The sequence below is a fragment of the Martes martes genome, assembly GCF_963455335.1.
Source record: "Martes martes genome assembly, chromosome: 9".
Classification (NCBI taxonomy): Eukaryota; Metazoa; Chordata; class Mammalia; order Carnivora; family Mustelidae; genus Martes; species Martes martes.
The window spans coordinates 29,361,316-29,385,888 of record NC_137896.1 but is presented as its reverse complement, the minus strand read 5'-3'; the positions used below and the strand labels follow the sequence as shown (position 1 = coordinate 29,385,888).

General features: G+C 50.8%; 1 protein-coding gene across 5 annotated transcripts in view; it reads right to left on the bottom strand.

Moving 5' to 3' along the window:
- The window catches only part of SMOX (spermine oxidase), a 61,870-nt gene that overhangs the window by 26,167 nt on the left and 11,130 nt on the right, over window positions 1-24,573 (bottom strand). For 2 of the 5 annotated variants that reach the window (XM_080814672.1, XM_080814669.1), the window contains exon 2: window positions 14,987-15,100. The exons of 1 other annotated variant lie outside the window; for it this stretch is intronic. The gene's annotated coding sequence lies outside the window, so the exon portion shown is untranslated. Of the gene's footprint in view, window positions 1-10,685; window positions 10,872-14,986; window positions 15,101-24,573 lie in introns of those variants that run through there. 2 more of the 5 variants (XM_080814671.1, XM_080814670.1) reach the window with 2 other exon arrangements.

Here is a 24,573-nt window from a genome sequence, read left to right as displayed (position 1 = left end):
CTCCCGCAGTAAACTCTTTCAGGGCAAAGCTCCTTCTCCTATGACCCCACTCACCAGAGTTTATCACAGGGCAAAGGTGGCATGCAGGGTCCCAAAATGAAGAAAAGAAAAGGAAAACAGCCTCAAAACACCCAGCCACCAGATACATTCCATAGCAAACTTGTATATAGGGAGCCCTTTGTGTGCCAGGTCCCATGCTGGGGACTCGCCTCTCCGGTCACTGAATCTTTTAATACGACATCCTGCTGCCCATTTTACAGATGACAAAACAGGCTCAGAAAGGTTCCCAGATGGGAGGGAGGCAACCCGGATAGAGTGAGGGGCAGAGCAGGGCTTGACAACCCTGAGCTCATCTCTCTCTGCCCCATGCTCGCTGGGTTCTCAGGCTCCCACTCAGCCTCCCCAGGCAGCAGGCCTGAGGACTGCCCTCCGCTTGGCACATCCTGTCTTACCCTCCCCACAGACTGACACTGAACACATTGTGCCAGGCACTCGGGGGCTGGCAGGAGGCATCCCCGGGGCCTGGCTGCTCAGCCCAGCTGCACTGCCAAAACCTGTGGCTGCCACTGGGAGGCCACCTGCCTCCCAGCCAAGGCCCTGGTGGGGCGTGCTGCATGACCCCCAGCTTCCTACCCCATGAGGACTGGCTTAGGGTTTGCCAGGCACGACGCTGTGCTGGGCCACAGCCCTTTGCCCTCAGTTTTGTCCTCTATAACCAAGAACAGAAACGGAGGTCTGATCGCTTTGCCTACACAAAAGAAAATTCTAAGAGCAACTCGCTCATACTTCCCTCTAGACAGTCACCTCCTTTCTCACTGGCCCAAGACATTCCCCCTCCTGGTAACTTCAGAGCAGTTTAGCTGTGCTGTCCTAACGAGTCCTAACACTGGATCACCCAATAAAACGCTTTCCATAAAGTTCAACCCTGAAGCAGAAACCCCCCACCCCCACCCCAGGAAGAGCTGGAACTAGGTCTGGAAAGCCAATGGTATTCATTTCAAAATGCATATGTGGGCCCTGAGCCCATGATTTAATCCATAAAACACCTACAGAGTTAAGACGCTGGGCTTGGACAATAAACATATTCTTTAAGTCCTTTTGTTGAGTTCAAAGACAGACTTAATAACTCACCAGCTTTTGAAATCAAGAAACGTCTGTTCTTACAAATTATCGTTAGGACTACTTTTGCTGAGCGCATGTGAGGTACGGAGCCCAGCGCTGAGCATTTCTTGTGGAATATATCAGCTGATGCTCGCATCAATATCCCCATTCCACAGAAGGGAAAAACTGAGGCTCGGAGAGCTTCCATAATCTGCCATCTGGCATAATGCACTCCAGAATTCACTTAGTAAGATCTTAACGCTCCGGCTCTACTCTTTTGTAAAACCAAGGAATGAGTCAAGTTCATTTTCTTTTCTTGAGTTACCTTTTCAGATTTACTCAAAAGTTAACTGCACACATTGTGTATGATTTTTTTAATTTCCTAAAATAAAAGAGAGAGAGAGAGAGTAAAAGGGATCTCTGTGTTTAACATTTAAAAGCCTCATTTAAAAATCTTTCCTAAGAATGTCTGCGCATTGTTGATCCTGAGTGTCTCCTGCTTGAATCACCTTAAAATCTAGCTGACTTAAGGTCTCATTTTTTTGGCCAGTCCAAAAGAAGGACCTGCCAGCCCCTCTTTCCTGGGGTCTGGACTTTGGGCTGGCTTGGGCAGGAGGTCTGGTTGTGGGTAAGGAGGCATGGTTGCAGGTTTGGGGACAGGCTCTGGGGGGACTATGTGGCAAAGAAGGCGCATCAGACCAGATGTCCAAGAATCTGGCTGTGAGACCCAGTCATGCCATTTGCTGGCACTGCCAGTGTCTCCATCTGTGAAATGGGGTAACAGCTCATGCCAGGTGGGGCCGTGTGGCCAGGACAGGCACTATGGGTCTGCCAGGGCCTGGCACCAAGTTGACAGAGGGTGGATAGGTTCTTTCTTCTTTTTCCTAATAAATTACACATCATTTCCAAGGGCTTCTTCCCCTGGTCTTAAATCATACCACCCTTAACGTTCTCCCCCCAGGAAGCAGCTAGAGGATAAAGGAATCTGGACTGAGCAGGCAGGGTCCTCCACTCCCCCCAGAGCCGGGCCACGCCACTCTGGCGGAACCTAAATGCTTTTCCTCATCTTTCATCCTCTCAGTCTCTGATGCAGAGAGAGCAGGAAGGGCCCTGGTGCCCGCCTGTTTGAGGAGGAAGGAGCCAGGGCAGAGGAGGACAGGAGCCTGGCACTGGGCTGGGTGAAGACGCTCACCGGGCATCCTCTGCCAGGGCCTCCTAAGCGCCTTCGTCACTGCGTCCACAGGTCCGCCCCAACGCACCATTCCGGCAACTTCTCCTGGGTCACTCCTGGAGCCGCCACACCCCACCTCCTCCACCTGAGCTGCCGAACAAAGAGCCCTCACACCTCAGAGGAAATGAGGTGTGGCAAGGGGTGAAGCGGGGTGGCCTCCCTGACCGTCCCAGCCAGCCACGGGGCAGCAGAAAGGGAGAGGCAGGGAGCAGGAGCCCTTGGACTCTCCCCCTCCCCCTCCCGCACTGGCAACACCCCTTCCAGGAAGGCGACAGGGGGAGATTCTTAACCTTTTGGGAAAATGACTCAGAGCTCTGAGACTCTGAGCAGAAGGGTCATATAAGCAACCTGCTCCCTCCCCGTGCTCAGGGACACAGCTCTTCTGTGTGGAAGCCCAACGTGTGTACTTGAAGGGCCTGCCCGCCACCCCGCCATCCCTGCACACCCGTGCCATGCTTCGCACTAAAGCATCGTTCTGATCAAACCACTACCTTGCTCAAAGACCTCTGATGGCTCCCCAAGGCAGGTCCCTGCCACCTTCCACCTGCGCTCGGCACCCCATCTCCTAAGTGCACTCAGGGAACCTTCTGACTCCTACACCCAGGCTAAGCTTGTGACATCTCAGTCTGTCAGAATCTCCCCACCCCGCGGGCCACTCCTCTAAGCAGCAGGTCCGGGCTACCCTCGCCGTCCCTCTTCCTTCCCCTCTACAGAAAATGACTCCTTGGGTCTAATCAGGACCCCACTTTAAGCCTCACCGTGCTCTCTGCCGGCCTTTGTACCTCTTCATGTCCCTGGCAACTGTACCCTTCCCTGAGTCCACACCAGAGACACTGCCTACAGCCACGTCAATCACACGGAGAGCAGCCAACCAGTATCTGAGTGTCACAATGGCCCTACAAGGGAAGTCACATCATCCACACAGTCCAAATGAAGAAACTGAGGCACACAGCAATTTCACTTCTTGGCCAGAGATCACAACCCCACTCTCTGAGATGAAAGGCTGGGAGACCTTGTAGAACAAGGAGATGGCAGGGGAGGGATGGGGAGAGGCCATCCCGGAATCACAGAGACCCAGGCCTAGCTACCACAAGGGTCCTCCCAGGTGCCTTTCTCAGCCACCCGGTGCAGTGGAACAGAGCTGTTGCCACAAGAAGGGAGGGCCGGGTCTGGGCCCAGATCCCCTTCACACCAACCCTCCCTCTGCAGTGCCCTTTTCTTCCACTTATGGTCCAAATAGTACCCACCCCACCAAGCCCACCTCCTCCAGGAAACTAGCGTCATCCTTCTTTCCCTACCTCGTACTTCCAGCCCCACCCATCACCCATGTTTATGGTTTCTTATGGAGCAGCATCTTTCCACAACAGCCCTTCCCACTGGGTGCTTTCCTGGTCAGTGGGACATATTATTAGGCAGTCTTCCCCAACAAAGATTTTCATGGTCAAATCAGTTTAGGAAATACCAAAAGATTTCTTTTTCTGCAGGACTTATCAGAACCTTTAATTCTCTTAAATGCATTCTGAATCTCCCACAGGCTGGAGGAACGAATTTCCCAGCTTCTACCCTTACCTGTCCCAGAACCCCTGGGGTTTCTCAGAACAGTCTTTACGAAATGCTGCCCCTCCCACCCCTACAGAACAGCCTGGCACAGCAGAGGGCAGACAGGCAGGGATCACAGGTGGGTATCCTTTTAGGACATGTATGGGACATTTGAGGAACTCAGCCTGAGAGTCCCTCTCGGTGCTGCCCTCAGTTTCTGTCCTTTCCACCTTCCTCTGGGTGAAGTGACTGCCTCCCCTCCTGCCAGCGTCTGGAAGGAACCTCATCTGACTGGGGCCCTCAGATACCACCCTCCTCCCACGGCACCAGGCCATGTAGGGCCCAGACAGCAAGCAGCCTAGGAAATCCCCAGAGCAAGCTGGACACTGCTTTTGGACAAACTGCTTATTTCTACTCCATCATTAGCCTTGAATTTTCATATTAAACCAAAATTAAAACATATGAAGCTGCTGTTTTGAGATGCCATGCCCCACCCAGCAAACCCTGTAACCCTCTCCCCCCACCCAGGCAGGGAATGGAGTCCTTCAATTTACAGAAAACTAGGGCCTCAGAGGGGAGCAGACACTTGCCTGTGGCAGCCCGGTCAGGGGCAGGGCAGAGAGAAGCATCCAGGCCTCCTCACTTCCAGGTACGGGGATGGAGGGGAGGTCACCAGGTGGGATAAGACCCCAACAGCGGCTCAGGTAACCATCAGTGCCAGCTGCCAGGACTCACACAGGCCAGAGTGAGGGACAATGCACACCCTGGGGGTGACAGCTCAGAGGCTGGGATGACTTTGGGGACTTTTAGGAGAGGATGGCATGTCTGGGGCTGTTTCCCCAATCTTCTTGGCCCCACCCTGGCTGGAGGAAGAGTGCTCACCCCAGATTGGCTACCCACAGGGCCAGGCTCAGCTGCCAGCAAAGATAAGGTCCCCTTTACGCTGGCCCTGTGTCACCCTGCCTTGGGAAGTCGCCTGAGACACCCTCTCCTGGTCTTGAGAGTTCCTCACAGTCAGGCAACTGGGAAAATCAGGCCTATGCTGACCATCTGAGACCCAGACTCCGAGCACCCCCTCCCAGCAGAGTGGTCCGTGCATCCCACACCCTCTACGTACTCCCCTCCCTCAGCCCCCCCACCCCCCACACACTCGCAGCTCCTATGCCTCCAACCATACAGTCCATGGGAGCTACGATGGGCCCCTTTACCTGTTCTTGGTCCCACATGATCTGTACCTGTCGCTGTACCTGCCTGCCTGGGCCCTGAGTCCCCAGTCTCAACCCTCCCCACACAAACATGGCCTGGACCAGCAGGTTTCCACCACCTGGGAGCATGTGTGAGATGCAGAGGCTCAGGCCCCGGCCTAGACCCACTCAATCAGAGCCTACATTTTAATAAGATGCCCAGGTGATCTATGTGTTAGAGTTTGAGAAGCACTTTTATAGATCACTGGTCTGATCAAGTCATCGCACCCGAGGCCTATAACCTTCGATGGCTCCCCAGGGCCTAGGAATCAAGTCTAGACTCAGCACCCAGTGAAGACCTTCCCTGACCTGGCTTCAACCCAGTTCTCCAAGCTTAGACTCCCCCTCCACCTTGGGAATTCCATCTCCTCCTCTGTTGGCTAACGCTGCTCAGAACTTCAGGGCCCTCTAAGGCATCACCTCCTCCAGGAAGCAGGCTGAACTATACCTCCTTATATCACATCTGGCATGGCTCACTCATTTCCTGCAGAGTGGAGCTCTCATGTTCCCAGTGGCTCTGAGCACCAGACAGGAGCATATGTGCTCACCATAGGTAACAAGGTCCAGCTGAGGAGACATCCACCCTCGGCTCCAGCCTGCCAGCCTCAGGATCTGCCACCGTCATCACCTCAACCCAGCAGACAAGGACTCAGTATGGACAAGTGTCCCTGCCCGAGAAGGGGCACTCCCAAGAACCATGGGCCTGATGAGCTTCTGCCAGCGATGTGTTTACTCTGTGCCTCAGTTTCCCAAAGTGAAAAGAATGCCACCAACTCTTCCTCCCTCTTTTCCTGGGGGTCTCGCAGGATTTGCAGAGATAGAGGAGCAGATCTCTGAATCTGGGGCTCAGAATTTGGAGCAAAGAGACTCCATACCTATATGGTCAGCATCCCTTGTTCAGCTAGCCAGCCAGGCCCTGGGGAGGCCAAGTCACCTGCCCAGAGGCATCCTCATGACCAAACAGGAAAGCCTCGAAGGACAGGGCTGCCACACCCTCCACCCGCCTCCCTCCTTCCTGGCCCAGTTCCTGGGGCTGGCACCTCGTGGGAAGTCCTCACTCCCTTATGCTGGGTCTGCAAGAAGGCACTGAAGCATGTAACCTCAAGGAGTTCCCAGCTTCCACAACCTCTGGAGGGCAAGGAAAAGTTTCTCCCATTCCATTTTATAGACAGACAGATAAAAAGAGGTAAGGACAAGATGAGTAGTGATGTGGATTAAGCTCTATTCAGGTATCATTTCTCTGTGCCCCCAGCTCTGCTCAAACCCAAGGCCAAGTCTGAAGCTCTACCTGGCAACATTCTAGAAGTAATCCAAAGCAGGTTATCTGCAGAGCCCCTACCTGACCTCCTGAGTTCTCCAAAGGCAGATGATGAGGCCAATGGGCAATGCTAAACCCAGAGAGGTGACATTCTTTTTCTTTTTTTTAAATTATTTTTATTAACACATAATGTATTATTTGCCCCAGGGGTACAGGTCTGTGAATCATCAGGCTTACACATTTCACAACACTCATCATAGCACATACCCTGCCCAGTGTCCATAACCCAAACACCCTCTCCCTACCCCCCAACCCCCAGCAACCCTGTTTGTTGGTGAGATTAAGAGTGAGAGGTGACATTCTAATGGCATCCCAAGCAGGGAGCTGTTTTTGCACTTGACCTTCCCAGCACCCCAAAATCACAGTCTCCATGACACCCAACTACTTGGCCTGGGCCTGGAGCCCCTCCTGGAAAAAATGGGGCATGAAGCAGAGAACCTCAGCTGCCCACTCTGAGTGAGGACCACTTCTACCTTAGAATGTATGACTACTTTCCTACCTCTCCTGCCCCCAAGGCCAGGAAACTCTGGGAGTCAGAAAAAGCCCTTGTTTGTTAAGAAGCCTTCAGCTGGTGCGGATCTGAGAGGCATGGAAGAAGTGGCAGAGTGGAGTGGCTTAAGGCACGGATTCTGGAGCCAGGTTCCCTGAGTTCAAATCCTCATTCTATCTCTACTGAGTTATATGACTGTGCCTCGGTCTTCCCATCTATAAAATGGGAGTAAGACCCACCTCATAGAGCTGTTAAGAGGATGAAAGGGGTTAATATTTGCAAAGTCTTTAGACGATTGCCTGGCACCCAATGAGTATACCAGGGCCCTGGGCCAGCCTCCTGTGCTCTGCTTGATTTCTCCCAACAGAATACTTCCCTTGTTCCTGCTTCTTCCTAGGCTTGTCAGCCCAACCCTAGGTCTGAACCCCCACCCCCTAGTTCCAGCACTCCCCTCACAGCATCCCACTGGTCTATCACCAGTCCCTCTATCCAGGGCCCTCCCAGAGCTCAGGTCCCCTGGTTCTCAGCTTTCCATTCTGAGAGCACCAGTCACACAATTTGATTCTCAGCCAGCTCCTTTGTACAAACAGGAGAGCTGTGGGTGCAGAGACAAGGGTCTATAGAAACACCCCAAGCCCCAGCTTCTTCCTCCCCTTCAACTCCCTGCCCCCAGGGTTGGGCACCCAGCAGGTACCCAAGGGATAGGCCTGAAATAAATCTCTGGCTGCCCAGACCGCCCCCATCTCCTGAGTTAGATAACACACACACACACACACACACACACACACACAGCTCTCTGCTGACCCAGCCAGGATTTCCACCAAAGAGAGCAATTGAAATCATTGATGCCCCACCCACCACAATCCACATCAAGTCCATATGCCCCAAACCTACCCAATCCCCCTCTTGGCATACAGGCCTGGCTTTTGAGCTTGCCTGGACCTTTCCCACTTCCTATTTCACATCCCACTGGCCCCGTCTGATTTTATAGCAATTTGTACAACTTCTTTTGTGGACAGAAAATAAAAATCCTCAGGGTAACTTAAGGTTTAAAGAGGGGGCTCGTCCACTGACTGTAATACCCATGTCTTTCTGCCTAACCCAGCCCTGACCTTCCCACCTGGCTCAAGACTTCCCGAGAGTCAGCTACATGCCAGGAACTCTGCTAGATGCTCCAGGTACAGTCGGAGGCCATTCAGTCAAGGTCCAGTCCTTGAGAAGCTGGACAAAGTAAACAGACGACTGCAACAAACAGTTATGGACTGTGATAAATATAATGAAGAAAGGAAACAAGGTGCTATGATGCATTATAGGGGAGTGGGGAGGGGACCTCTACGAAGACTGGGAAGGCACCTTTAAGTTGAGAGCCAACCCAGTAGAAAACCCTAGAAGACCATTCCAGGCAGAGAAAATGGCACAAGCAAAGGCCCAGGGCAGGAAAGAGCTGGTGTTCAGGGGGCAGAAGTGATTCAGACCTGGTTATCAGGAAGAATGCAAAGGGGACTTGGTCAGGATAAGGCGGGAGGAAGTCAATGGTGTCCAGATCATGGAGCGTCTGATCAGTAAGCTTTAAAATTTTATTCCTAGTGCAATAGGGAGCTATCAAGGGTTTTAGAGGAATGTGATTATCTAATCACTATTTTTCTAAATCATTCTTGCTGCTCAATTACAATAGATTAGAGGTGGGCAAGTGGGAATTTGGAGAAAGCAGAGAGCAGCTACTACAGCACTGGGGCAAGACATAAAAGGTGTTTGGCCTGGGCCGGTAGCCTGGGGCCTCAGCAGTAGAGTCAGAGCATGAAGAACAGGCCTGAGATACATCTTGCAGAAAAAGCCAAATGGACGTGATGTTGGGTTAGATGTGGGGACGGAGGCAAAGGGAGGAGCTGGTGCCACCAGTTCCTGTCTTTAAAGGTGGGTGGGTTATGGGCTGTTTAGAGAGATGGGAAGGCCCACAGAGGGTCACCTTTGGAGAGTGCAGTCAGGGTTTTGTGTCATCCATATGAAGTTTTCATACCTATGAGACATCCAGGACACCCCAAATCAACAGATGGGCGGCTAGATACAGAAGCTGGAGCCGGTGACAAAATTTGCTACTTAAAATCCTGAGAAGGAAAATGATATACACTTAAGATCAGTGTGTTTGTGAACTACTGCTTGATTTTAAAAATCCTAAGAAAGAATAAGAGCTGGGAGGATAGGTAAATAGTAGGGAGTCGGGACAGAGGAGGGGCTGAGGACAAAGCCCTGGGATCTTCCAACATTTAGAGTTGAGTGAAGGAGTTGTCCCCAAAGATCCCTAAAGAAGGCATAGCCAGGGAAGGAAAAGGAAAACCAGAAGTCAAGAGAGGATATTGATTCTAAAGGAAAAAAGATGAATAAAACCAAGGGGGGTCAAGGAAGACCTGCTTGTGGGGGCGTGGAAATCCCTGGAAACCTTGACTGGGGCAGTTTCAGTGAAGTGCTAGGACAGAAGCAAAGGAATGTGCTCCAGCAGGTGCAGACAGCTCTTCGGAGAAGTTCTGCTGTGAAGAGAGGTGGAGAAGTAGGTGTGTAAGGGAGGAAAAATGAAGGATGAAGGAAAAAAAAAAAAAAGAGGGGCTATAACTGGGGGAAGGAGGGTGTCAAGAAGTGTTCTTATCCAGGAAAAAAGAAGCCACTTCTAACACTGGAGAGAAGGGAACTAATCCAAGAGTGAGGGACAGGGAGCAGACCACCTTGGAGCCCAAGTGGCAGCCTGGGCCTGTGGCAGGAACTGAGATGCTTCCTCCCCCCCTCATAAGAAGGAAGGGGGGCAGAAGTGCCAGATTACAAACACGGGGCCTTCCCCGCACACACTTTCAGACGCATGCCTACCTAACCCTCTATTCATGTCCACTCCAACAACCCCTGGGGCACCTGCTGAACACCAGGTTGCACAGACAGCAGGTGATGTGTCACCACCAGCAGGTTCGGCAAACAACCTGTGGGTACATCCCACCATTGGTGCCTGCCACTGCACTTACCTCATCGGGGCTGTGCCTCTTCCTAGTGCTAGCTCTGAGGGGGTACACGCGCCCCTCACCTGCCTTACCAGAGCCCCAGCCCCCAGCCCCAAGGCAGCCGCCTCTCTCAGCCCCTCCCCCCAAAGTGAGCGCTCAGTACAGCCTACCCCTTTTCCAGACTGGCTCCCTAGTTGGCCCTTCGGAGAGAGCTGCTCCCCACCCTACCCGCCGCCCCCCCTCCCTGAGACCACCCGGACAGCCGGAGGGAGGGCGGCCCAGCCTCTCCCCATGTCCCGGCCGTCGCCCCGGCGTCTTCTCTTCTTTCCCCAGCGCCCACCCCCTGGACCGCCCGAGTAGTCGCGGGGCGCCAGCGCCCGGCTTTGTCTGCGCCCACCGAGCGCGCCCGCCGGGCGCCCCGGGCGCTCCCCTGCCGCACGCAGCTCCGGGGGTCCGGCCTGCCCTCCACCGCCGTGCGCTGGCCTGGCCAGCGCAGCCCCCCGCCCGGGGATCACCGCATCCGGCCGGACCACCGCTTCCCCGGACGCGAGCGAGGGGGGCGCGGCGCCCACCGCTCTCCGCGAGCCTCCTGCCGGCTGCCGCACACCCCAGCCCTCCCGCCCGAGCGCCGCGCTGGCCGCCGCAGCCCCCGGCCGCCGGAGCACTCGGGGGCGCTCAGGGCCCCTCACCCTCCCGCGGCTGCCGCAGCCCCTGCCGGCGCGAGCGAAAGCTGGGGGGCTCGGGGCCGAGAGGCCGGGGGCCGGGAGCGGGCGCGCGGTACCTTTCCCTGCTGAGCCGGGGAAGTGAGTCTGCGGCAAGCGGCGCTCCAGCCTCGGCCTCCTCCGCCTCCCCTCCTCCTCCAGCCGCCTGGCTTCCTCCTCCAGCCGCCGCCGGGACCGTAGGGGCCCGAGCCAGCCGCTGCGGCCTGTGTGGGGCCCCGCTCCGCCTCGCGTCCCCGGCCCACCCCGCCGGGTCCGCCCGCGCCCGGCCCCCACCCCCACCCCCCGCTCCGCCTCGGGGCGGGGACGCGCCGAGCTCCTCCCCGGCCCGGCCCGCCGGGGGCGGGGAAGCTGGGGCCGCCGGAGGCGAAGACCCGCCGACCCCTGCCTCCGAAGTGTCCCGCCCCTGCCTCTGAAGCGTTCGGCCCCGCGCTCCACATCTGGGCCCGACACCCACTTCTCTAGCTGGGGGCCAAACGTCCCCACTCAAGCCCAAAAGAACAGTAGCCAGCCCAGCCCGGCCCGCCCTGTGCTGGGCGTAACTCGGGCCAAGGCTGCCTGCGAGACGACCCTCAGAGCCAGAGCTCGGGCCTCGGTTTACCCGCGGAGTTCAGAACCCTGCTTTTGGAGGGAAGAGGCGTCCATCTCTCCTGCTGGAGCTGCCTTCACTCGCGCAGACCCGACACTGGATCTCAGTTGGGAACAGAGGGCTCGTCCCCAGGGGCTGCCACTAATCTCATTTTCTCCCCTACACCGGTGCCTCCACCGCTCCAGCCGACTGCCACCACGCCTCTGAGACCTCCGTGCCTCCGTCTCCAACTCTGGACAGCGAGGGTTTGGGAGTGGGGGGCAGGTGGCAGGGGTCGCTCACACCGCCACGGCCCATCCCTTTGCAGCCCACGGAGCAGAACTGGCCTTTCAGAAAACAGCCTTCAGTAGTACCCAGTGCCTCATCCTCGATTTAATAAAAACCGAAGCAAATAGGTGTGAGGGTCACTTTTTATTTTCTTTTAAAAATCATAGTTATGGGGCGCCTGGGTGGCTCAGTGGCTTAAAGCCTATGCCTTCGGCTCAGGTCATGATCCCAGGGTCCTGGGATCGAGCCCCTCATCGGGCTCTCTGTTCAGCGGGGAGCCTGCTTCCCCCTCTCACTCTCTCTCTCTCTGCCTGCCTCTCTGCTTGCTTGTGATCTCTGTCTGTCACATAAATAAATAAAAATAAAAATAAAAAAATAAAAATCATAGTTATTTGGAAATTATTTATTCCCTATTTGAGATCCTGCAAGCACTGTTCTGGTCCCTTGTGCAGTTTTTCATCTGTGCTCTTTTAAGGGGCAAGGTCACTTGGTCTAGTACCATTTCATTCTGTTTAACCCTGTGAACATCTCCAGGGCCTCCTGGAACCCATAGAGACCAAGTCCAAGCGGTGGAAGTGTTGGGGGGAAGCCAGGCCTTTGCCCTGAACTGTCTTTCAGGCTGAGGAGGGTGCCTCATCTAGCCTAGACCCTACAGGGGACGTGCCAGGCCCCACTGCAGAGCATAGGTCCACATGGGTGGAGGCCCAGAGAGCAGAGGTGTCTTTACAGAAGTGGGGTTTGATGTTCCTGGGCAGGAGGAACCCATGTGAGGATAGGCTTCAAGGCAGGGAGATGGTGACTTTTAGGTGAAGTTTCTTCTCAGCAGAAAAGTCCTGGTCAGTGCCCAGGCTAGTCCCTTCACCTAGAAAACCTTTCCGCCCCCTCCCGACCAATCCCTGTGTCCCCTTGGAGTTAAAGATCAGGTTAAATGTCACACCTTCCTCTGTGAATCCTTCCCTGTCACTGTGGAAGAGGAAGGTTTCTGAGTGGGCTCTCAGAATTAATTTCCTGGGTTTGAATTTGGCCTCTATGTGGCCTCCCTGTGCTTCAGTTTCCTCATCTGTAAAATGGGATTAATAAATAATACCTACTCCAAAGAATCATTGTATTAAATAAAAACATTAATACGGACTTGACGAATGATGGAAAACTACTCAGATTGGTTGGGTGTAAGCAAGTAGGACATACGTACGCACACATAAGAGAAGACGTCAATGGTCTGCCTGATCTGAGTACCAAGAGGCTTTAAAAATACCGTCAAGACTTAGTCTTCCCCTCCCCGTCTCTCTTCTCTGTTCCTTGCTGTGGCAAGATGGCTGCCAGGGGCTCTAAGTTCCACCTTCACAGCTCAAGTCCTCATTTCTTTCAACTGTCCCAGCAAAAAGCCAAGGTTACACCAAGTTGGCTCAGCCTGGATCCCATATCATTGTTTGGGCCTGAATCACATGCAGCCCTGGAGTCGGTCCATTCCAAACCACAGGGATGTGGAGGGAGGAAGGGTGATGTCAGGGCACTGTTTACAATTAGAAGGTGAATGGGCCCAGAGCTGTGTGCCAAGCACACAGAGAGTTCACAAAAATATATATATACTTGGCCCTTGTGGAGAGCTTTCGTCATATTTCAGGGGTGCCCAGTAGCTTTTGAACAACTGAGTTTGGGGAATTTTCCATGTCATGAATCCTGCACCTCCTCCTCCAAAGCCAAAATGCTCTTTCCTGCTTTCCTGTGCGGCAGGGGTGCTGGCTTCACTGGGGCCCTGCAACCAGACCCACCACGGAAGAGTTTTCTGAGGAAGTGAGCAATGTGAGGAAACAGGCGGCACCCAGAATCCACTGGGGAGGAACGGTAGCAAGGATGGCACCCGAGGCATCTGGCCGTAGGGACTACTGTGGCAGGGATGCTAGAAGACTTGCCAAAGTTCCTTTCAGTTGCCTATTACTGCGTAACCAACCACCCTCAAAACTTAGTGGCTTAAAACAATTTCTGATTTCTCGACTCTTTGGGTTCACTGGGCTCAGCTAGACAGTTCTTCTGCTGTGTGCGCTGTTGGTTAGGGACATCAGCTGGAAGCCTGGCTGGGTCTGGAACAATCCAAATGGTTTCTCTCTCCATGGGACCTCTCCTGTAGAATGGCCTTACAACATAGTAGGCTGGTTTCTCTCTGGGGTGAGATGGAAGCAGCCAGGCCTCTTAAAGACCTCGACCCAGAAGTACCATTTCATTATTTCTACCTCATTCTATTGGCTAAAGAAAGTCGCAAAGCCAGCCCAGATTCAAGGGGGGGATAAATGGACTCCACCTCTTGATAGGAAGAGTACAGCGTTATATTAGTTTGCTAGAACTGCTGCAACAAAGTCCCACAAAGTAGATGGCTTAATCAACAGAAATTCATGCTCACGGTTCTGGAGGCTGGAAGTTCAAGATTAAGGTGTCAGCAGGGTTGGTTCCGGCTGTCTTCTGGTTTCTGGTGTTTTGCTGGCAATTTTTGGTGGTCATTGGCTTATAGATCATCACCCTGATCTCTGTCCTCATCCCCTCATCCTCACACAAGTTCCCCTCTGTGCCTGTCCCTATTCTGTGTCTAAATTTCCCCTCCTTACAAGGGCGCCAGTGAATCAGGACCCATCCTAATAACTTCATTTTTACCAGATTACCTCTGTAAAGACATGATCTCCAAATAAGGCCATGTTTTGGGGTACTGGGGATTAGAACTCCAATATACCTGATGTATCTATGGGGAAGACATAATTCAACCCGTAACAAATGAGCGTACATGAATGGGAGGATTCCTTGGTAGCCATCATAAACATAATCTACCATGAAACAGAAACCCCATACCTTACCTTCAAGAATGGATTTCTGGAGTACATGGTTTCGATTAGGGCCTGGAATTTTAAATGCTCCTTACAAATCATTCCATCACCACCAGCAGCCTTGGGTACAACCTGTTTCTCTATCCCCCCACCCACCAAGGGGTCTTTGGAACCTGATTGGTGCAAAGTGGACTGGAGCTAAGAAGGTTCCTCATTGTTTCCTCCCAAAACAATGAGGGGAAGGAGGTCAGGTGTAGGGACCTGACCAACCGCAAGGCCTTGAACACATTTGGCAATCTCCCTTTTGCCATTCTTAAAATGGGGGTAATGTTAGGCCCCTGTCACTCAGGGTTGTGGTGAGGATTAAAAAGAATAAAGAATATAAAAATTGATGTCCAAGCCATCAGTTCCCCTCCAGATGTCACTGGTTATTAGCATCAGTCTATGTCACCTCCATACAGCTGATCCAGACTGGGCTTTGTGTTGAAACATTAGTAAAGCACTGATCACAGTCAGACTTCACATGTGTGGAGCCCTTTCTAGTTTACCAAGTGCTTCCACACCCACCACCACAGGGAGAGGCCAGAGTAATGAGGAAGGGCTTTAGGAAGTGTATCAGTTGTAAGTAATGCTGGGTTCTATAAGAAGTAGACCCAAGAATACAGTTCAAACATAATAGAAACTCATATCTTACCTATGCAATGAAGAGTTATTCCCATTTCATAATGGCTTTCCTCCACATTGTGATTCAGGGATCTAGGCTCATTCTAACATGTGCCTCCAGCAACCATCAGGGTCTTGCAGTCATCTGCACAAAGCCAGCAGCAGAAGAAAGCCTTAGCTTGAAAACTGACATCATTTCTACTCACACACCATTGGCTAAAACCCGTCTCATGGCCACACCTAACTACATGGGAGGCCGGGAATTACGTTCAAGATGGGAATCCAGGAAGGGTAGGAGAGTGATTTTTGGTGAACAGCCAGCAGTCCCCACTATAAGGGAGCTTTTTAAAGTTCTGGAAGGGATGGGTCATATATCCCAAAGGAAGCATCATTCCAGGTTGGAAGATACAGTGGGTTGACCTACTGGCCACAATTCTTCACTTCCTTGTGTAGTATTTTGCCTCCATATTCTTGCCACAACTCAGGTGGAGTATATTTTCCCACCCACCAATGTCAGGCTTGAGTGAAATCGAGTAGAAGTGGTAATAGGTCTGTTTGGAGCCTCTACTTGAAGAGTTCCTGCATGGTTCCACCTCCACCTCCGTTAGAAACATTCTCCTGCGTAGCCACTGCCCTTCAGCCCGGGACTGCAGAATGAACACTCAAGCAGCAGACCGGCACTCAGACTCTCCCAAACCATATCTCGAAGCACCTATCTGATCCAAGCCCAGATCAGCAAACGCCCAGCCAACTTGTAGACGCAGGACCTCAGCAGAGTCATCCCAGGCAACTCACATACCCATGAGAAATGAATACTAATTGTTGTATGCCACTGAGGTCTCGTGGTTGTTACACAGCAAGCACTGTTGCGACAATAGCCAACCGATAGAGACTAAGAACAATCTCACCTACCCAGGCTTTTTGAAAGTTACATCAATTCTAACCGACTGAAGAAAGAATTAAACAGCAAGAGACTACATGGCTCAAAACCAGACCTACATAACCTTGCAGTACGTGAATACTGCGTCTGAAGTCAAGGCCACATTGTATGCTTCTGCCTGTCCTCTCCACAGATCCTGACCGACGTCCTTAGGTTTCTCCGCCAGGATAGGAGTCCCTGTTCTTCAGCCAACAACTTTGGCTACCGTACGGTTGTCCCAATGGAACGAGGATGTATCGATGAAAAGACACGAACAGACCCAGGCACAGAATACAAGTTCCATCAGTGTGGGTAAGCCTACAACTGTAGACACCCAGGAGCGGGAGACAGTGCAGTGGGCTCTGATGGACAGACTAGCACCAGTGGCCCTCAGGTCCCCCTGGAAAAAGCCAGCTGCTGCTGTGACCACACCCATCAAGCTGAGATTCCCAACAGGTGTGCTCCAGCAGGTCTTCTCAGACGGCACGCCAAGCCCCTGGAAACCTCGTGAAAATGCAGGTTCTGATTCATCGGGTCTGGGGTGGGGCCTGAGATTTAGCTGGAACTGCTGCCCCTGGTCCTCAGACCCGACTTTGAGTGGCAGATCTCCAAAGCAATGGTAAGAATCTCAACACACACTGGGATATCTTGGGAAGCTTTTGAAAGCTTTTGAAAGCACTCCCCCGCCCCCCCCCACCACTGAAAGGCTCTGAAGTAAGGGGTCTGGGGAGAACCTGGGCACCCTAGCCATCCCAGTGTGTAGCCACTGCTCTAAAAGCACCCCTCACTGTTCTCAGGGGACGTGTACTGTCTTGCCTCCTCTCCACTTTTCTAGAGGCTCTGGCTTTCTGCTTGTCCACCCTTTATCCTACTAGGTAAGGGAATCAAATGTTTTTAACTAAAGTGATTCCCATGTTGTGAAAGACATCTTGAAAAGGCAGACTAGGAAGGTAAAAAATGGAGTCCTTTAAATTGAACAAATCCCCTTTTGAAAATCTCACTCTCCTGCCCTTTTCCTCACTCACCATTGCCCCGGGCAGACGGTCCACAGTGCTCATTCCGTCCACTGGAAAGCCGACTGACAGGCTGAGCAGGACCTTAACTAACCCAAAATCCAGCGTGAGTACATGGGAGAGATTTGCTTTTTAACTAGGATAATTTAATAGCTGTTTTACGGCAACACACGGGTAGAAACACGCAGGTGGGCTTAAACTTTACGTGAATTTTTGAGGTGAAATCCCAGACTTCAGAATAATGCAGAGTTTGCTACTGATGGCCTCTAGGTAGGAGTTGAGGGTGGGGACCAACATTTGGAGGGCTTAGAAGGGTTGGCAGATTTAGCAAAGAAAAATACAGGGCACTCAGTTCAGTCTGAATCTCAGACAAACAAGGAATCATTTGTTCCCAGAAGTGTGGGCCCCAGTCACACGCCCTGAGAGTGAGTGGCACCGCTGAGCCCCCCGCCCTCCCCTAAGCCCAGGTCTGTCTAGTAGGTGTACAGTGTACAGTCAGGCCATGAGGCAGACCCTGGTGAGCTCCAGATGACCTCAGGAATTCCGAGAATCCTCTGGAAGCATCAAAGGGCATCCGCCTAGACTCTTGGCTTATGTGGATTTTGTTTGTTCCTTGGTTTTTTGTTTGACAATCTTTGCATGCTTGGGCCCTATGCTCAGAGTTTAGAAGTCAGGTCCCGGGCCAGCACCTTGAAAACAGGGGGCATCATCTTCTTAGCCTTGGGTCCTCCAGACCTCGATTTAAATGCCCACCACCACCGCCCCCTGTTTCCCCACAGGTCTGGCCTGACCCCCGCTGCTCTCCCCACTCACACCACAAACCCCAGGAAACCTCGTCAATCTCCAGTCTAACCCTGACCAGTGTCACTGCACTGGATTTGGGGAAACCAAGAAAAACAAACTAAAGTGTGGGTCTCAAGTCACATGAATTAGGAAGGAGGGGCCCAAGCGGGAGAGGGGAGCAGAAGGAATGCGGTAAATGGTGACCCAATCCATAATTCCTTTGCCTTCTCTGCTCCTAACTCCCTCGTGTAGAAACAGGCACACTAAGCAAGCTGCCTTCTGACGTCATTTCTCTGGGCACTGTCCTTCTCCCTTCTAAGACCCCTCCACCCCCCAAAACCCCTGAGGAACTGTGCTCTGGGCACTCAGCTGCAGTCAGGAGATCGCTCCTGAACCCTGAGTTTGGGCCAAGCATGCTGGCCATGGAGCTCAGCAGCGGAGGAGATGACCTTGGCCCGGCTGACTGCCCACAGCATCCCAGACATCGGAGCAGAACAGACCAGGAGCTCCTGGCTCTGGTGAGGCCAACTGACCTGGTCATGGCTGAGTGTGTGTGCCTGTGTGTGTGTGTGTGTGTGTGTATGTCAACATCCTGGTCCCCACCCCACCCTGGGGGGCTGTGGACAGCCTCACTGACCACAACGCACTGTGTCAGCGACAAGTAAACAGGATGGATTGATTGCTGACTCCATAAACAGATAGATGCCAGTCACCATCTAAACAGGAAAGAAAACACAGAACCCGTGGGAAGAGGAGGCTTCACTATTCTCTGTGACATAGGAGAGAAGGGGGAGGAGACAGAGAGAGAGAAAAACTGATGGACACAGGGGTGAAGGAGAAGAGTCACAGACCCAGCAACACTGGCACCACTGAACCCACGGTTTGGGGACTGCTGTGTTTCTATCAGCTGCTCTGTGCCCCCCATGGTACCCCTACTTGCCAAGTTCCCCTGCCTTGGACCAGTGTTCCCACCTCTGACCTCCCGTCCTCCTCCCATGGAGGCCTCCGCACCCTCCTACAGGCCCTGCTCAGATGGCAGCTTGTCCTAAGAAATCCTCAAGGATAAACCTTCCCCAGTGCTCCCTCTCTTTTGCACAGAAAAGTTCCAAAGTATGTCTCCAGCCAGATATATTCCAAGAGGCTCATCTTCTCTCTTTTTGGGCCACTACCGAGTCCCACATTGTAGGATATATGATTTTTCCCATTTCTCAAGTAGAAACACTGAAACCTTGAAGTGCCTGGGTGGCTCAGTGGGTTAAGCCTCTGCCTTCAGCTCAGGTCATGATCTCAGGGTCCTGGAATCAAGCCCCGCATCAGGCTCTCTGCTCAGCGGGGAGCCTGCTTCCCCCTCTCTCTCTGCCTGCTGCTCTGCCTACTTGTGATCTCTCTCTGTGTCAAATAATAAATAAAATCTTAAAAAAAAAAAAGAAAAGAAAAGAAACACTGAGCCCTTTATGGATCCATCCAAGGTCACCCCCAAATGAGAAACAAATTTAGCCTCCTGCATTGTAGGCGTTCACCTCCCACCCTCTTTCCCGGTCCACTTATGGCTGACCTTTCTTGGCTTTCCCCACCCCCCACTGGGTCTCGCTAGTAATGTGTCTTCATGGAAGCCCTGGGGGGAGGGGGGTGACAGAGGTAGGGGGTGGCTAGGGCTGCCAACTTCCTGGGAGGAGCACTTACCCATGAAACAGACCATCCTCTGAGTCACTGGGACGACTGGAGATCCTGGAGGTTGGGAGAGGCTGACTCATCCTTGTCTCTATTTCATCAGGAAAGGAAGAGGCCTCACACATAGGGGAATGGCCGTTGTTTTCCCCACGGAACTGAAAACTGCAATGGAGCCATGTGGGAAGATGGAGCAGGCCCCAAGAAGGTTCTGGGGAGAGAGAGTCTGGGGTCCTTTCAAGCCACCGTGGACAGGAAACTCAATATTCAAATTTAGACTCCAAAAAAAGGACACTTGAAAGATGTTTGTCTTATGAAATAATCACTCATTAGAAAGCCCAGAGTTCCTTTAAAGGGCCTTCCAGTCCTGTCAGTCTCCAGAGTTTGCTTCCAGATCCATCAGGGAGCTCACAGCACTAGAAATGTCTGCCTGCCTTCACCTCCAAGTGGCAGGTCATCCCCAGGTCCTCTTGGCTCCTTTACGCTAGTTCTGAGCTTCTCAAACTCTCAGAATCACCTGGAGAGCTTGTGAAAAACACAGGTGGGTACAAAGGTGGGTAGGGCCCCACCCCGGTGTTTCTGATTCAGTGGGGTTGGGGTGGTCATTTGCATTTGGGGGTGGGTCAGGTCATTTGCATTTTAACAGGTTCCCTGGTGTTGCTCCTGCTGCTGGTCCACAAGTGCATGAGGCCCACCTGCCTGAGCTCCCTGCCGGTGGTTTCCACTAATGTCTGGGCCTCAGGGCTCCACAGGGCACTCTGCCTTGCCGGGTAGACCCATGGCACTTCCTGAGGGAGGGTGTCGCCTTTCCCACCTCTGCCACGACTTGTTCACAAATTCTCTGTGCCCAGACCTCTACAGCCTCTCGTGGGCTCAGCTCAGCTCAGAAAGCTGACCCCATTGCCTTCCCACCACCAAACTTCAGCCCCACCGCCCACTCTCTCACCCATGCTCCTCAGGAATGGAGTGTCTGCTCCCACCTCAGGCCATTCACACCAACCATGTCCCTCCTTCGGTTCTCTCTCCTCTCCTATGCCTTTCCTCGCCCCCTCTCTAATGGGAAGAGTGGATCATTCCCATAAGCATTAAAAACATTTTCTGGAATCTCTCATCTATTAAAAACGGGGGCTCGGGGTGGTGGGTGAGGGGCACCTGGGTGGCTCAGTGGGTTGAACGTCCAACTCTTGGTTTCGGCTCTGGTCGTGATCTCAGTATCATGAGATCAAGCCCTGTGTCAGGCTCCATACTTAGCAGAGTCAGCTTGAGGTTCTCTCCCTCTCCTTCTGCCCCTCCCCCTTATCTTGCTCTCTCTCTCTCTCTAAAATAAATACAATTTTTTTTAAACAGGGGGTGAGCTACCTAGACCACCTCATCTGCCTCTAGCTATCCCCCACCTTCCTCCCCTAATATTCACAGCAAAATTTTTTCAAAATATTGGAGATAGTTCCCATCGCCACTTTCTCCTTCCTAACCCACTTGAGTCTCCCTCCCTTACTTAGTACTTAATACTTAGTACTTAGTACTCCACTGGAACCCAGCACTCCCACGTTGCCAAATGCCAGGCCTCACCTCAGTCAGTCTCTCAGAAACCTTTGAGACCACTGACTGCTCCCTCTTACTGGGAAGACCTTCTGCTCATGGCTTCTTTGGCCCCACTCCTCGGAGGGTCGGAGGGCCCTGGTCTCCCCTCCCCTCTCTCTAGCCTCGTGGCTTCAACATGGTGTCTGCTGAGTCTGTGTCTACAGCTCATGATCACTCACTCCCCTGAGCTTGGATTTTATCCAACTACCTTTAGCATCTCAAACCCAACATAACAAAACTCTTGTTTTCCCCTACCCAGGTTGGGGGAGGGGGTATATAGCAGAAAATTCACCATCTTTAAGGGTACCATTTGGTGGTTTTAAGTATGTTCCCAGTGTTGTGCAACCATCACCACTATTCATTTCCAGAACTTTTCCATCATTCCAAACTGCAACTCTGTGCCCACTAAATAATATTATTTAATATTATTCCCCCACCACGCTCAGCCAGTGGTAACCACTATTCTTCTTTCTGTCTCTATGAATTTGACTATGGTAGGTACCTCATATAAGTGGAATATTTGTCTTTTGGTGTCTGCCTGCTGACAATTTCTTCCCTCCGTTTCCGCCATCCCCCAATGCCCCAAGAAAACTCCCCAACAAATAAATTGGCAGTTGGCCAGCTCTGAGAAGGTTTCTGAGGTGTTCTTTGATTTTTTTTTCAGCTATTTGTTTTGCTGTATAAAATTTTTAAATATATAAAATAAAATAGCCGAAAAAGACGTAATGCCATGCTCCTAGTTCTCAGATTTATCTTTGCTAACATTTCATGTCAGTTGCTTTGTCATTTTCAAATACAAGAAATAAAGCACTAGAATTCAAATTGTAACCTCCTTAACGCCCACCATCAGAGGCAACAATAGATAAATTAAATATACATCATCTAGCCGATTTTTATAGTGCTCACTTAATCTATATCTCATCTAACCTGAGACACCATGCGTTGTAAGACGCACTATTATTTTAAGCCCCACTTGAAAAACACTGACAATTAAACTATAACGCAACACTTTCTAATCTTAGATTTTTATTTCTCCTAATCTATTTTTATTATTTTTTTAGTTATTCGTCACCTACATATAATACCTATTGCTCATAACAAGTACCCTCCTTAATATCCATCGTCCATATAGCCCATCACCCACCCACCTCCCTCCATTAACCCTCACTTTGCTCTCTATCCTTAAGAGTCTCTTATAGGGGCACCAGGGTGGCTCAGTCCATTGAGCATTGGACTCTTGATTTTGGCTCAGTTGTGATCTCAGGGTCGTGGGATTCAGCCCCATGTCAGACTCCGAACTGAAAGTGGAGTCTGCAAAGATTCTTTCTCTCCCTCTCCCTCTGCCCCTCCCCAACTTGTTCACTCTCTCTCCCTCAATCTCAATCTCTCTCTCTCTCTCTAGTGGCTTGTTTCCCTCTTTTTTTTTTTCCTTTCCCCTACATTCATCTGTTTTGTTTCCTAAATTCCACATACAAGTGAAATCATATAATATTTGTCTTTCTCTGACTGACTTATTTCACTTAGCATCATACACTCTAGCTCCATCCATATCATTGCAAATGGCAAGATTTCATCTTTTGGATGGCTGAGTAATATAGATACAGATATAGATATAGATATAGATCACATCTTCTTTATCCATTCATCAGTCAATGGACACTGGGGATCTTTCCATAACTTGGGTATTATTGATAAGGCTGCTATAAACTTCAGGGTACATATACGACTTCCAATCTGTATTTTCGTATCCTTTGGGTGAGTACCTAGTAGTGCAATTGCTAGATTGTAGGACAGCTCTATTTTTAACTTTTTGAGGAACCTCTATACTATTCTCCAGAGTGGCTGCACCAGTTTGCATTCTCACCAATGGTGTAAGAGAGTTCCTCTTTCTCCACATCCTCACCAACATCTGTTGTTTCCTGTGTTTATTTTAGCCATTCTGACAGGTATGAGGTGGTATCTCATCGTGGTTTTGATTTGTATTTCCCAAGACATTGAGCATTAGATTTTTATTTAATACTTATTAAAAGACCTCCTTCAGACCTCTTTAGATGTATATTTTGTCATACCATATTTCCTGGAATTTAAAATATCATCAATTTTTTTAAAGATTTTATTTATTTATTTGACAGACAGAAATCACAAGTAGTAAGAGAGGCAGATAGAGAGAGAGGGGGAAGCAGGCTCCCCGCTGAGCAGAGAGCCCGATGCGGGGCTCAATGCAGGGCTCAATCCCAGGACCCTGAGACCATGACCTGAGCCGAAGGCAGAGGCTTTAACCCACTGAGCCACCCAGGCGCCCCAAAATATCATCAATTTTAAGATGCAACCTGATTCAGAGACTTTTTTAAACTATTTTAGGGTCAATGGATTATGGCTTATCATATCAAGGAACATAAAATTGGTTAAGTGTTCCTAAATTTTCACATCTAAAGTTCACTCTCCTGCATCACTTTTTTAAAAATTAGTGGATTTTTAACAGTTTAAGGTTTAAAGGAAAAATTGAGCAAAACATACAGTTTCCATATACCCTTTCACCCTTCCTCCCAATTTTTCCCAAAATTGTCCCAATTTTGAACATTTTACATTATTGTGGTACATTTGTTTTCATTGTTTTCAATGTGGCACACTCATTTTCATTGAAGAGCCAATATTGATGCATTACTATTAACTAAATCTATAGTTTACATTAAGGTTCACTCTTGGTGTTGTACATTCTATGGTTTGACAAATGTATAATGACACGTATCCGCCATTGTGGTATCATACAGAATAATAGTCTCACTGTCCTAAAAATTCCCTGTGCTCCAACTTTTTCCCCTTTTTCCCCACAAGCCCCTGGCAACCACTGATCTTTTTACTGTCTCTATAGTTTTGCCTTTTTTAGAATGTCATATAGTATGACATATAGTATGACTAATATGATATAGATCATATTAGTATACAATTAGTATACAATAGTATAGTATTAAGATTGGCTTCTTTCACTCAACCTAAATGGTTAATTGGTCTTCAAACCATCTCAAAACAACAAGGGGTATCAGTGTCTGGTCATACCACCAAATCACTTTACTTTTTGGTGAGCTTATTCTATTTTTTGGTAAGTTTATTCTACTTTTCTTTCTTTCTTTCTTTCTTTCTTTCTTTCTTTCTTTCTTTCTTTTTTTATTAGGCTCCAAGCCCAACATGGGGCCTAGTGCAGGGCTTGAACTCCTGAGATCATGACGGGAGCTGAGATCAAGAGTCCGATGCTTAACCAACTGATACACATTGGTGCCCCTGTACTTTTTATTAATTTGAAAATTACTTTCCATACTAGAATGCAAATGCCCTGAGATGTTTAGAGGCTGTTTGTTTCATCATATGAATAAGGAGAGAACATTTGAGGAGGAGGAGAGAAAGGTCAGATGTATTCACCTAATCCAGTCCTTCTTGGTAAAGTAGGTGGAAAAGTCATCTGCCAAAAAGGAGAGAGAAGGCTGGGGAAATGGTTCTGGAAATTTGACATGACAACAACCAATGTTTTTGGTGTGTGTTGGGGGAGGGGGATTGCACACAAGTGTGTAATGAGCGTATCTACTTCCATGTCAAAGAAAATGAGATTGTCAAATACCCTGAGGATAACATTAGCCTAATGCATCTGAAATTCATCTA